The following is a 12180-nucleotide window of genomic DNA, read 5'->3' on the forward strand; positions in this document are numbered from 1 at the left end:
CATACTGCACAATTCTGAAGCTCTAGGCATGGTAGGGCAGGTACATCCTCAGCTTGATATCCAGGAGGTGTAGTATTTACTAATTTCATAAATGTCACATGTATTACAATGCAAACAATCTCCTGCTACTATAGGTATCCATATCTTTTTATTAAAGACTTAAGGAATACAACAATTGGCATAAGGGTATGATTTTTGTATGAGTAGCACTCATCTGTCCAGTTCCTAGCAACTGGAATATTAACTCATCTGTATCTGCATTATCATAAGGGCCCTCAATAGTTTTAAGCCATCCTCCTCTGAATTTGTCTTTCACCAAGTCAGGGAACATTGGTTCTAAGGTTTGTCTTTGACTACTTTCAACAGCTACCCAAGTCTGATTAACCTGCTCTATACTAGTTAAATGAAACAGAATACAAGAGAAAGCAGGGCTGGCTTCTTGTGGTGTGGTTTTGGTGGTTAGTAATGGGGACGACAGCGATAGGTAAGTTTGTTGCTAAAGGTGCGAAGTATCTTGCCAGTCCCATATGGAAGTTTGTAAAGCTGCTGGTGCCAGCTTGCAGTCATTCTTGTTACACCAGCTTTGATTTCTTCCAATACCGATAATTTATTTGCTAGAGTTTCAGTAGCAAATTAATTCAATATTCTTGATCCTGTACCAATTCCACCCAGCAAAGTTTGCATGATACCTCTTTTAGTTCTCTGTCCTATTGGTGTATGATTTTGTATCCACGAATCATAGAGAGGGACACTGTATTCAATACAAGTCTTGTTCGATGTACTAGTGCTTACGTTGGTTAAGTTCAAATGTATCTTCATTGTCATTAATTTTGGAGCCATAATCATGGACTGTCATCCATCATGCAACTGCATTCTGTGAAGGAGTGCCTTTGTTAAGAGGTTGTTTTGGTTGCTTATAACATACACACTCAGGAACAAGTGGTATCTTAATTTTGTCCATTCACATCAACTTCCTATTGGTTATTAGCAGCGTTTATGGAAAAATTGCTGTATATTATTACATTGTTCTCATTGTTTACAATTCAAGTGTAACTCTTATGAGCCATTAAAGTACCATTAGTTGCATAATATGCCTCTAGTACCCACTTCATTTTATTGTTAAAATAATTTGCAATTTCCCATCCAGTATTACATATAGTTAAAGTCAGGTTAATTTTAGATTTTAGGATTACTGCAACAGTATCACCTACTATCAATCCTTGACCTTGTGCTAGTGCAGACAGTATTGTTCCTGTAACTAGTTTCAAAGTTGGATTGCAGCTGATGTTCAACACTTGAGCTGTTGCAAAGGCAATGTGAAAAGGCAGAACCTGTTAGGGACAGGTCGCAGGTGTATGTTCTTATTGTCAGTGTTCCCATGGTGATAAGGTAACACCCTTATTTTCCTGCAAAAGAAGACATCTAGGTCTCGGACGTAATCCAAGCCGCAGTTATTGGTAACTTACCCTTTGTAGTATCTACACAATCCCATACTCCTTTTCCTTTGTAAAACTTTATTTTTAAAATGTGATCAGATTGTATTTCTCCGGGCAAGGGAAAAGTAGCAAACCACTGGTTGAAACCACAATAATTGCTGGACCAGCTGCAGCTTGCGTGGGGTGCACATTCCCTACACCACTGTTTCTACTCCTGTGAGGATATATTTCCAGCCTTCAGGTGTTCACTTTAAAGAACCAGTATAATCTACCTGACAAGTTTCTCAGAGTAATTTATCTTCCCTGAGATTGGCAAACTGTTGTCATTTTGACAGGTACTGTACCATTGTTTGAAAAAAATGGCACATGTCTACAATATACATTGCCAGGGCTTTTGTCACAGGCCATCCTCTCCTTGCAGCTCGTTGAAATAAATCGTAATTCCCAGTGTGTCCTGGCCATTCCTGTAACCACTTACTAGCCTTTCTGCCTTGAGTTTTGCAATACATTTATTTTAGCTAAATGATCAGCCATCTGATTCCACTTTGCCCTCAGGGTTTTTAGTTTTTGGTGGGCAGATACATGTCCTATGGACACGCACCTAGATTGGTCTATCATAAATATTTTTCCAGTGTGTTTTTCCCCATATGTCTCTACCATTTACTTGCTGATTGTTTTTCACCTAGTTCTCTAGCCACTGTGAACCAAACTTCTTTTGTCTTGCCTTCCCATGGCGGCAGATCAGTTATTGGAGAGGAGGGCAGTTGGGAGTGTCCAGTAGGCATCCCAGTTCACTCTACACTCTCTGATCATTTGTTTTTTTTATTCATCCTATCACTTGTCACCTGGCGAAATATATACAAAGCCCTTCACTGCACAGCAGTTTCCTGGGCTACCATTAAGGGTAACAGCTTACCAGTTAAAATTGGTTTTAAAATAGGAATGAGCACACAATAACAAACTTTCCTTTTCTTGAATTAATGGCTCGGTAGTTAGCAGCTCTTCATATGCTGGTAACAGCACTTTCTCAAATGGAGTGTAGTTGGGAGCCTTGCCACAATTTAGAGCAAAATGCAACAGGTAAACTTTTTTACCGTGCATATCTTGTTGCCATAATCCCCATTGATATCCCTCATAATTTATGCCTATATGAAGTGTATTTGGGTGTGCAGGGTTAATGGGTCCCATAGAGTGGTTAGTAAAATTTCATCATTTAAAATATTTAATGTTTCATGATGATTTTGTTCCCAATTCCATATTGTGTTTTTCTTCAGCAAATTGGAGAGATCCCCCTAAAATACTGAATCCAGGAATGCATGACCTCCAAAGCCCAAAAGTTCCTAATAACTGTAACTCCTTTTTATCAGAAAGTGCTTGAATGCTTTGTATCTCTGCTAATACAGGTTCTGAAACAGTTTTCTGTCCTCCTGTCTATCATGTACCTAAAAATATAGCTTCTTGACTTGGTCCTTGCCATTTCAAGTCAGGAACACCAATATTTAATTCTTCTAAGTGCTGGACGATATCATTCTTACTTTGGTGAACCATTTCCTCATCATGTCCTCCAATTAGAGTATCATCTGTATATTGCAATATTGTTACTTCAGGTGGGAGGATGACTGATTCTAGCTCTTTAGCTAACATGGCATGGGCAATGGTGGGGCCATGTTTAAAACCTTGCGGTAGATGATAAAACTATATTGTCTTCCACCCCAAGTAAATGCAGACTGTGGTTTGTCTTGCTTTTGTGTCGGGATCATAAAGACCATATCTTTTGTATCTAAGACTTCCACCCACAGAAAAGCACGTTCATATCTACTGTGCTGGGAAGAGGGGCTGTTAAAGGGCCAGTTGCTTTATTTAAAGCCCTACAGTCAACAGTCATGTGCCATATCCTGTTTGGTTTCTTAAAAGGCCATACTGGGCTATTATATGGTGTGTGAGTTTTTTCTATAGTACCCCATTGCTCTAATTGTTTGACTGTTACAGGTTTTAGGGCAGAAGCTTATGGCTCTGAGCCTTCTTCCATTGTTGGGGTGTGTTGATCTGCACAACACGTGATTAACTTCCTGGGTGTAAATTTTAACTTGCTGGTTATCTATCCTAGCATAGACTCCGTGACAGCAAAACAGATTGATAGAGAGCAGGGGCTCCCAGGTTTAATCCATCGGATGGGGGCAGGCCTTTAGTGCAACTGGTAGCATCAAACCTCTGTCCCCAGACTGGTCTGCATGGATGTGCAGGAAGATACGTGCTTCCACACCTGCCCTCTTATGTCACTTCTGTACCCGTGTCAATGCAGCACATATTGAAGCCCCAAATTTTAATTTGCCTCCCTCATCTCCACAAAAAGAATCCAGTTCCATTCCCTCATCCACCTCCCCTCCATCCATGTCATAACCTTGTCTTGCTCCCAGAGTTTTGGAAAAGGTGGCTCTGGCTAGGCTTCTACAGCAGGGACAATGCCAGTGGAAAGGCAAGAGCTGCTGGCCTGGACAGCTTCAAGTCACTGCCCTCAGCTGGTTGGTATTAGCTGCTGATCATACAGAACTCCAGGTGTAGAGGAGCTTACTCCTGGGTTACACATGCTGTTTCAGAGTAACTGCTCTATGCCAGAGCATACTGGAAACACAGGGGGACTTCACAGTGTGAATGGTTAGTGGCTGCTTGGAATAACTTTGGTGGAGGTGATTGCTCCACAGCTCAGGTGAATATGTATCTGCTGCTTGTGTCATTCCTTGCAATTTGAAGAGTGTTAAAAAAGCAAAAATAATGTTTCTAATTAACAGGATTATTGATCTTGTCTGAATCTGAGATCACTTCAGTGCTTAGACCCTCACTGTGTTCCCCTGCTTAAATTGATCAGAAGTTGGTCCCAAATAGGAGTGAAAGCAGAATGTGGATCAGGTTTTTGTGCAAAGCTGCACTTAAAAAAAAAATCTGACTGCAGAGATTAAATCATAGTTGAGTTGGTATGTTGAGAAATAAACCTATAAAGTAGTGTCATTACTTATGTGCCTCATCCTTAAAATGGTTGTTACTCATTAAGTAAAAAAGTAACTGAAATTGGCATCCACCCTGCTTTCTTCATCTCCCAAACAGCAGGATATCACAGGAGGCTCAGAGGTTGATACACAGAAAATACCATTCTGGATCAGACTTGAGATTCACTGCGTCAGTATCTCTCTACAGCTATGGCAAGATCAGGTCCTTGAACGAAGTACTCACTGCTGGTAACAGGAGACAGTCTGTCCCCATAAAAGATTGTGTTCTAAACTGTAACAGTAAGGTATTTTCTTAAATTTGAAGCATGACATGTAATAAGGCTTCCAGAATTATTGTGAACAGTTGCAGTTCTGGGTAGTTTGTTATTCATGTACATTTTTAGAATTTACTCAGTTCTTGACCTCAGTGGGTTTCTGTAGCAATATGTTTCACCATGTAATTACTCATTGATTTGGCAAACAGTAATCAAGTACATTACTTCTACAAAAATGATACAAGATTTTATGTACCATTACAAAGGAGGCAACATTTCATCTCTCATGTTTTGTCTGAGAAATCAACACACAGTAAACTGCCCTCAGTTGACTGTATGTTTTAGCTTAAGAAATCATACTGGGATTCTGATGTTAATTTGCAGTGTCAATATGTTGTAAGCTGGATGCTTAGTGTTTTACTCAAACATAATGTTTTATGGGTTTCTAATAATTCAGACCAGCTTTTTCTAGTTATTTTCAGCTTTCCTAATTCTGTGTATTTTTTTACCTAAACACTTATATAAACGAGTATCATTTAGTCCAGAATTTGTTTTACTCCAGTTTAACAATAAAAGACTGCACAGATGGCTGCAAAACAGAACCTTCTAACACAGCCAGATTTGTACATTTGTGCTGATTTCTTGCTTAAGGGAACTCAGTTCAAAATGCTGTACTGCCAAATCCATCCCTGCAGTAATTCTCTTGGCTTCAGTGGATGGCCACATGGGATTGCCTGTGATATCTGGCTAAGGGAAGCAATTCCATGCAATTCCAAAGGGATTTGTTTGACAATATGAAAAAATGAAGTCTGAAGAGCATGCTACTGTGTTGCGTGTTGGACAGTTCAACCATTTTGTTCAAAGTAGTGGCCATGAGAGCCACTTTCCATTCAGGAACCACAAGAAAGAATTAAAATTTACTTTGATTTAGATAATGGGCAGTAGAAAACGTTGTACTCGCACTTGGTCACACGCAGGTGCTGACAATAGTAGGGTCAAACAGTTTAGCTGGTTTTCTCAGGATTTAGAAGTAATTTCAGAACTGAGGAAGTGCCCTGGAAGCTGCTGTAATTCTGTCTGTGTGGCACCAGAAATGCTGAAAGGAAGATATTTAGAATACAGCTGCCTACAGAGAGTCTGGAAACTACAGGTAAATAAATTGCTCCTACTCATCTGAATTTCTTTGTGCTCCATAAATCAGGGTGTTATGCCCATTCTTCATAAATAAAGGGTGTCATCTCAATTTTCATCAATTTCTTTTCGTAATGGAAACAACCTTAAAGATGTGGAAAGCTAGCCGACTCTTTGGGCCAAAAAGAATTGGCATTACTAGAGAATATAATATCACACAAGATTGCAACACAGGAACAGGCCAACAGCCTGTTTGGCTTCCTTGGTGTTGCTTATGTGGGGCAGACAAAACACACAAAAATAAAAGTCCCAAAGCTAATTGATTCAGTGAAACTGTGCATCTTATCTGAATATTTGCAAAGAAATAAAATGATTAGTTTTGAAATTTTTATGATCTGCTGAAGGCAAAGCGATAGCTATTGCATTAGAGCAAAAATACTTGTTTTCACTTGGAAGTTGGCTTGCTTTTCTATGGAAAACTATATTCTTTTAAAATAATCCAAAATGGTAAACACATTTATGGTGCAATATAAATAATACAGAATAATCAGCTGCAAAGCTACAATCTAGGGCTAAAATGTGCTTCCACACTGAGAGGTGATTGTTTTATTGTAGTTTGTGTGAAACTACTGTGCTTGTAAGCTTTGTGTTAGCACTGTGACAGACAACCAAGAAATAGTTGCCTTATAACTTCAGCTGGATCCTCTGTGTCATCCAGCTCAGTCAGGCTGGAGCTGAGCCAAAGATGGAATGCTTCTCAGCATCCTACTCCTAATTGTAATGTTTCCTGTTTTCTTTTGCAAGTAATACTTTATGGTGTAAATGCCTCACTGGTGGTGTCACCTATGACATTTTGGTCTTTTCATTCTGCTCCCACTTTCCTCCAGAAACTGGCCAGACTTCTTGCTGCTGAAGTTTCAATGCTATCTCCTTAGTTCTCTGTAGGAGAGTTTGTTGGGTCAGATATCCAAACTGGGTCCGTGCAATCCGTGTATCGGATTCACCTGACCTAAAGGGCCTCCTATAAACCCACGTGCTGGGGATCATTTCAGCTGTCTCCACACGAATTTGGCTGCCGTTGGCCAGAAGTGCAGCTGGGTTTGAGCTGTTTCTGAGGGGAAGCAGTGAGGTGTGACTGCAGCACGCTGTCTGTCGCTCCTGGTTCTGGGAACACAGTGAGGAGAAGTGTCAGCTGTTTCTTCAGACGCAGCTTTGGTTTGACAGAAGTTACCATCTCTGGCTCTGCGGGAAGGTACATGTATTATTTCTAGGTCAGGCACAATCTTGCAAGAGACATGTTTGTACAGCGGTGGGCCTCAGCTAATAACTATGCGGATGCAAGGTGATTTTACATTTGTGGCACGGATTATCTGCAACGTAGATAACCTAATCATAGATAATTGAGAATTGCCTCAATGGGTGTTACAAGCCTGCTCTCAGTTTTGATCTTGCAAAGGCTGTTATTTTTGCTGCTGTTCAAGCAGCAGTATCAGCTTGAGGTATTCCTGCTTCCCTTTTTTCTGCCCTCTTCTGTCTGTGGCATGCCACTCATTCAGTTGTGCTACCACAGCTTTTCAAGATCTGTAATTACTTTTTTTAAAATCCAGTCAGTTCTTTGACTTAGTACTGACAACCTTTCAATGAGCCTTATTTAAGAAGCCCTACAAGTGACTGTGTTGGCACAGCTGAGGGGCAGAGAAGGTGTTAGGAGGCTTTAAGATACTATTGCCATTTTTTATTGTGAAACAGTAGCCACAGGGAAGCTATATTCCTGTAATTCCACTAATTTTAATAGCTGTACCATTGTAAATTAGGAGTAATCTCAAAGAAAAAACACTTCAAAGACCACCAAACATGTTTGCTCTGAGAAGGTTAAATATTAAAAAATGAAAAATGTCTGTAAGTAGCTGGAGATTTGAGGGAAGGCTTTTTCTTACTTGCATGTAAAATAATGTAGGAATGGCATTAATAAATAGAATTATTTCATTTTAGCACATGAAAACAGTATTCTTTTTGTTTTAGTACTGAGCCACCACTTAGAAAACTGCAGGGCTGCAAAATTACAAACCACGCACAGTACTCTCTGAAAAACTAGACGCTCCACCGAGTCGCGTACCACTGTCAGCCAGTGGTTTGTTGGGAATGAAAAACAAAGAGCCTCGAGCCTCACAGTCATCTTTGTCAGCAACTTCAGTGAGCAAAAGGCTACAAATAAAGTGGCCGTGGGGGACTCTGCCCCACAGGCATGGTGTCACAGGGCCAGAAATTGCAGAGGAATAAATCCCTGCTTGTCCTTGCTGCTGCCTCCTCTTGCTCCACCTGACTTGTGGGGAAGGAAGATGGTACAGGGTGGAGGGAGACAGATGATCATTGGGCTTCAGAAGTCACTTCTAGGAGTGGCGTATGATAGATCTAACCATGCTTTTCCTTGAGAGGGTGGGAATCCTTGTGTGCAGAAAATGTCACTGAAAAGGAAAAGAAATCCAAACAAAGGGAATAAATACAGAGCAGGCACTTTGCCAAGGAGAAAAAAATTCCCTTGACAAGCAAAGGAACTGATGGCTGTCGAGCTGTTTCCTTGACAGGGAAGGAAGATGTCAGAATCTGCCGCTGGAGAAATCTCCCACCCAGTATGCTTACCAAAACACAGCTGGCAACCCCAGGGAAAGGGATTCCTGGAACAACAGAGAAAATACTGTATTTCCTTGACTTGAGAAGAATAAATTCTATTACCAGGAAACTCTCTGGCTACAGCTATTAATTTACAAATGGCATTCAGCAGCTCTCATCTTCTACCTCTAGCCTTTCTTACTGCTTTCCTCCCTCCCTTTCCTCTTTAGTCTCTTCTCGCACCCCTCCCCAATTTATCTACGTTCCTGACCACTCACTGAACATATTTGGCTATTATCTGAATGTGCATATCTTGCTCGTCTGCCATGGCTAGTCCTGTTAATTTACCTTTCTCAAATAGTTATTTACTGAATAGCAATAAAAAGTAATTGCATCTAGCAGCCAAAGAAAAACCCTGATCTCAGCATTTTAAAATAGGATGCTTTCTAGAGTAGGTTTTAAATTCTTTAGGGTTCATATTTCAGTAGTGGTACTCTAGTACAGGGCCTCCATTAATGATTATGGTTGTTCAAGCACTTCTATAGTGTCAACATTTGAGGTTTTTTCCTTTCCAGTATATTGTTACTCATTTGTTTGCTAACAAATTTGGAGTACCGACTCACAAACCCAAGGTACAGTGTTCTACAAATGAACTTGGATGAACCTAGCAGAGCCTGCTTTATGCAGCTCTTCCTAAATGAAGGCTGCTTTGACAGTGTTTAGAGATTCCACAGTTCATACAAGGCTACTGTGTGCTTCTGCCAAAGGCTGTAACATAGTTTGGGGTGGAGTGCAGCTTCCCGTTTCAGTGTGTAGGTGCCAGAAGTTTTTGATTTAAGCATATGGCGTGCTTTCTTCATTAAAATGGCAATATGCTTAGCTCAAATGAAGTACTTCATTCTAAAACTCACTGGCACCATTTTGGTACCAAAGGTGGTAGAATACCATTTCAGTGTTATTTGGATTTTAGGACTTTGAACAGTCCTAAATATCAGGAATCGATGGTTACAATTCCTGGGAAATTTTTTTCTTATTTTTTTCCTCTGCAAATTCCTAATTCCTCTAACAATTGGACAGTGGAAAAGAATCCAATCCCCAGCCTGGCAATGGTTGAAAGTTGGAAATGCTTCTTTGGAAAATGGGAAAACCAACAATGCAAAATTGATGGACAACATAATATGGACTGTGTGCCTAAGCTTTGTTATCCAAGTGTTGTTTTCCATGAGCAATTAAAATTCCATGGAGAACACTTGTTATGTTCTGTGTCAACCTGGACCATAGTTACAGCAGTAGTTTGCTAAGGCCTTGAGCAGTGTCAGAGAGTGTTGCAGGGAATGTGCTGCCTGTGAGCTATGCGCTGAGGAAAAACTACAGCAGATCACACTATACATGGGATTACATCTTATAGAAGAAATATTGTTTCTATATTTTGCTTGTTAATATGATCTGTGAATGAGAAATGGGGCTTTTTGTTTGCACTCCTTTTCGACCTAAGTGGATAAGAAATGCTTTAGGTTGACCATGCCTCTTTGTATCCCAAATTTGTTAACAAATGAGACCAGCACAATAAATTGAGGAGGAAAGATCTACAGTGTTTTAATCTATAGCGAGAAAAGAAATGCTAGAACCACTTCATTTACCTCACAAAGGTAACTGAGACTGTGTTATTAGAGAGGGGTCAGCAGAATGCTTGATGTATTGGCGCATTTGAAAAATTTCAGGAAGAGTATTCCACATGATTTCAATCATAATGTAAAACATTTTTTAAGCAAGCAACACTGGTTATAGAAATCAATCTTCTGGCATCTTCATTCATGGGGTCACTTGTTACAAGCTCTGGAACACATTTTTTTGTTGGCTATGGGCTTTGGTTTCCATTGCTTGGCCTCTCAAGAATGATTAGATAATTAGAGAGATCTTAATCTCTCAAGGTGACTACAGCTGCCTCCCACCTTGCTGTTTTGCAGAGATGTGCACAGTATTTGGGAAGCAGAGTATCATCACAGACACACTGATAGATATGAGTGAAAAAGGAGAAGATAATCTTTCACAGTCCCATGTATTTATCACAGTCCCTCGCCCATCTTTTGCAAGGTATTGAGATCTAGCCTGGACTGATGTGGTGATGGTTCTTCCTTTGTCTTTGTAATGCCTTGGTTCCATCCTAGTGATATATACAAGCTTGTATTTTCAAGGGTGAATTTCATGTGCTGCCAAAAGTGAAATCATGAAAATAGGTAAGTCGTCTTCTGATCAGAAAGGACTGGCTTATAGCCAGATGGGTAAAAAGTATTTTAGATAATGGCTGCAGTTGTGAAAATGAGCTTGGGGTTCATGAAAGCCCAACAGCTTTGAACAAAATTGATGATCTGAGAGAAACTGGTGAAGAATCTGAGGGGAATTAAAAAATAAAGTAACAATTATTAAGGGAGGAAAGTATTTGGGATGGACAGTGAGATAAATGATTGTTGTACAATGCTGAGTCAGTGGAAGAAAAGAAGGAACAATATGTGAGTGGCCATTTGTGAGCAAATGGTCATATGTGGTGATGATCAACCTGAGCGTGGGTACCAAAAAGGAAATATGTGTATATGGGAGACAGATTTAGGCTGTGAACTGTTTGACAAAGGGTTGTCATCTGGTTTGTGCATGTCTGGATGTGGAATAGTGGTCGTGAGGGAGAGAATTCTAGAGGTAGGGAGAATTCATACAGGATCATAGCATGGGTCAGTTTGGAAGAAGGGCCTTCAGAAGGCTTCTAGTCCAGCCTCCTGCTTACATGGGAAAGAAGATTGTTGCAAACATTTTGATGAAGTTGTGCATATTCATGTTTGTGGTACAGACTGAGTAGCAGATTTTTTACATACTAAATTTCCTTGGAAATTTGTAAATTTGAAACTGCTGCACTCCTGTATATGTGTATAAAATAAGCTATGGAATATAAAATTGGATAGACATATATATATAGTTTGACTCATACCCTGATGAAGGCACATGGATATTCAAATTATTCTGGCTTAGGCTATTTTATTGCAATAAGAACTAGGTCTGAATTACCAGCACCTTTACTTTTCCTCCTAATACATGTAATGTATGTACAGCTGGGTTTTTTCCAGTCTTCTGAACAAAAAGAACTGCTTTTATGCAATTTAGTGGGTGTAGGAAAACACTGAGGGACAGATAAGGTGAAAAAGAAGTGCATGGAAGAAGCATGGTCATACCTTTGAGGAAGGACCATCAAAATATAATTAATGTCCATTCTTCTCTACATGAGAATGAAATTTTCTAATGCTATTATAGCGCTTACCAAGTGTACTTGCCAATGCATTCTCCTCTTTTCAAGGTTGTGCAGCATATTGCTGCTCTTCAGGTTGAAAGTAACAGCACTTCAGTAGAATAACTGCACTTTGTATAAAAGGACTTCCACTGCTAATAAGACAGAGGATTTCATTTTAATAAATATATAGTTGATTAGTCCTGGTTAATATATTACTGTGACTTAGTGATGCCATCCATAAGTTAGGTATGTTAGGTTGGTGTTTTTATAGGGATAATAATTCTCTTGTGTGTTTAATTCAGTGTGCTGAAAGAACAGTGTAATAGTTCAGGACAACAGGATTCCAGTTCATTATGTTGTAGATTTTTTTTTTTATTTTTTTTTTTACTGTGTATGTATCAACTAGTTTCAATGCCTGTCATATCGGCTTTCTAGTGACAGTAATCAGCATTCTGTCAGAGAGGTGA

This window comes from Phaethon aethereus (assembly GCF_964289735.1).
Source record: "Phaethon aethereus genome assembly, chromosome: 5".
NCBI lineage: Eukaryota > Metazoa > Chordata > Aves > Phaethontiformes > Phaethontidae > Phaethon > Phaethon aethereus.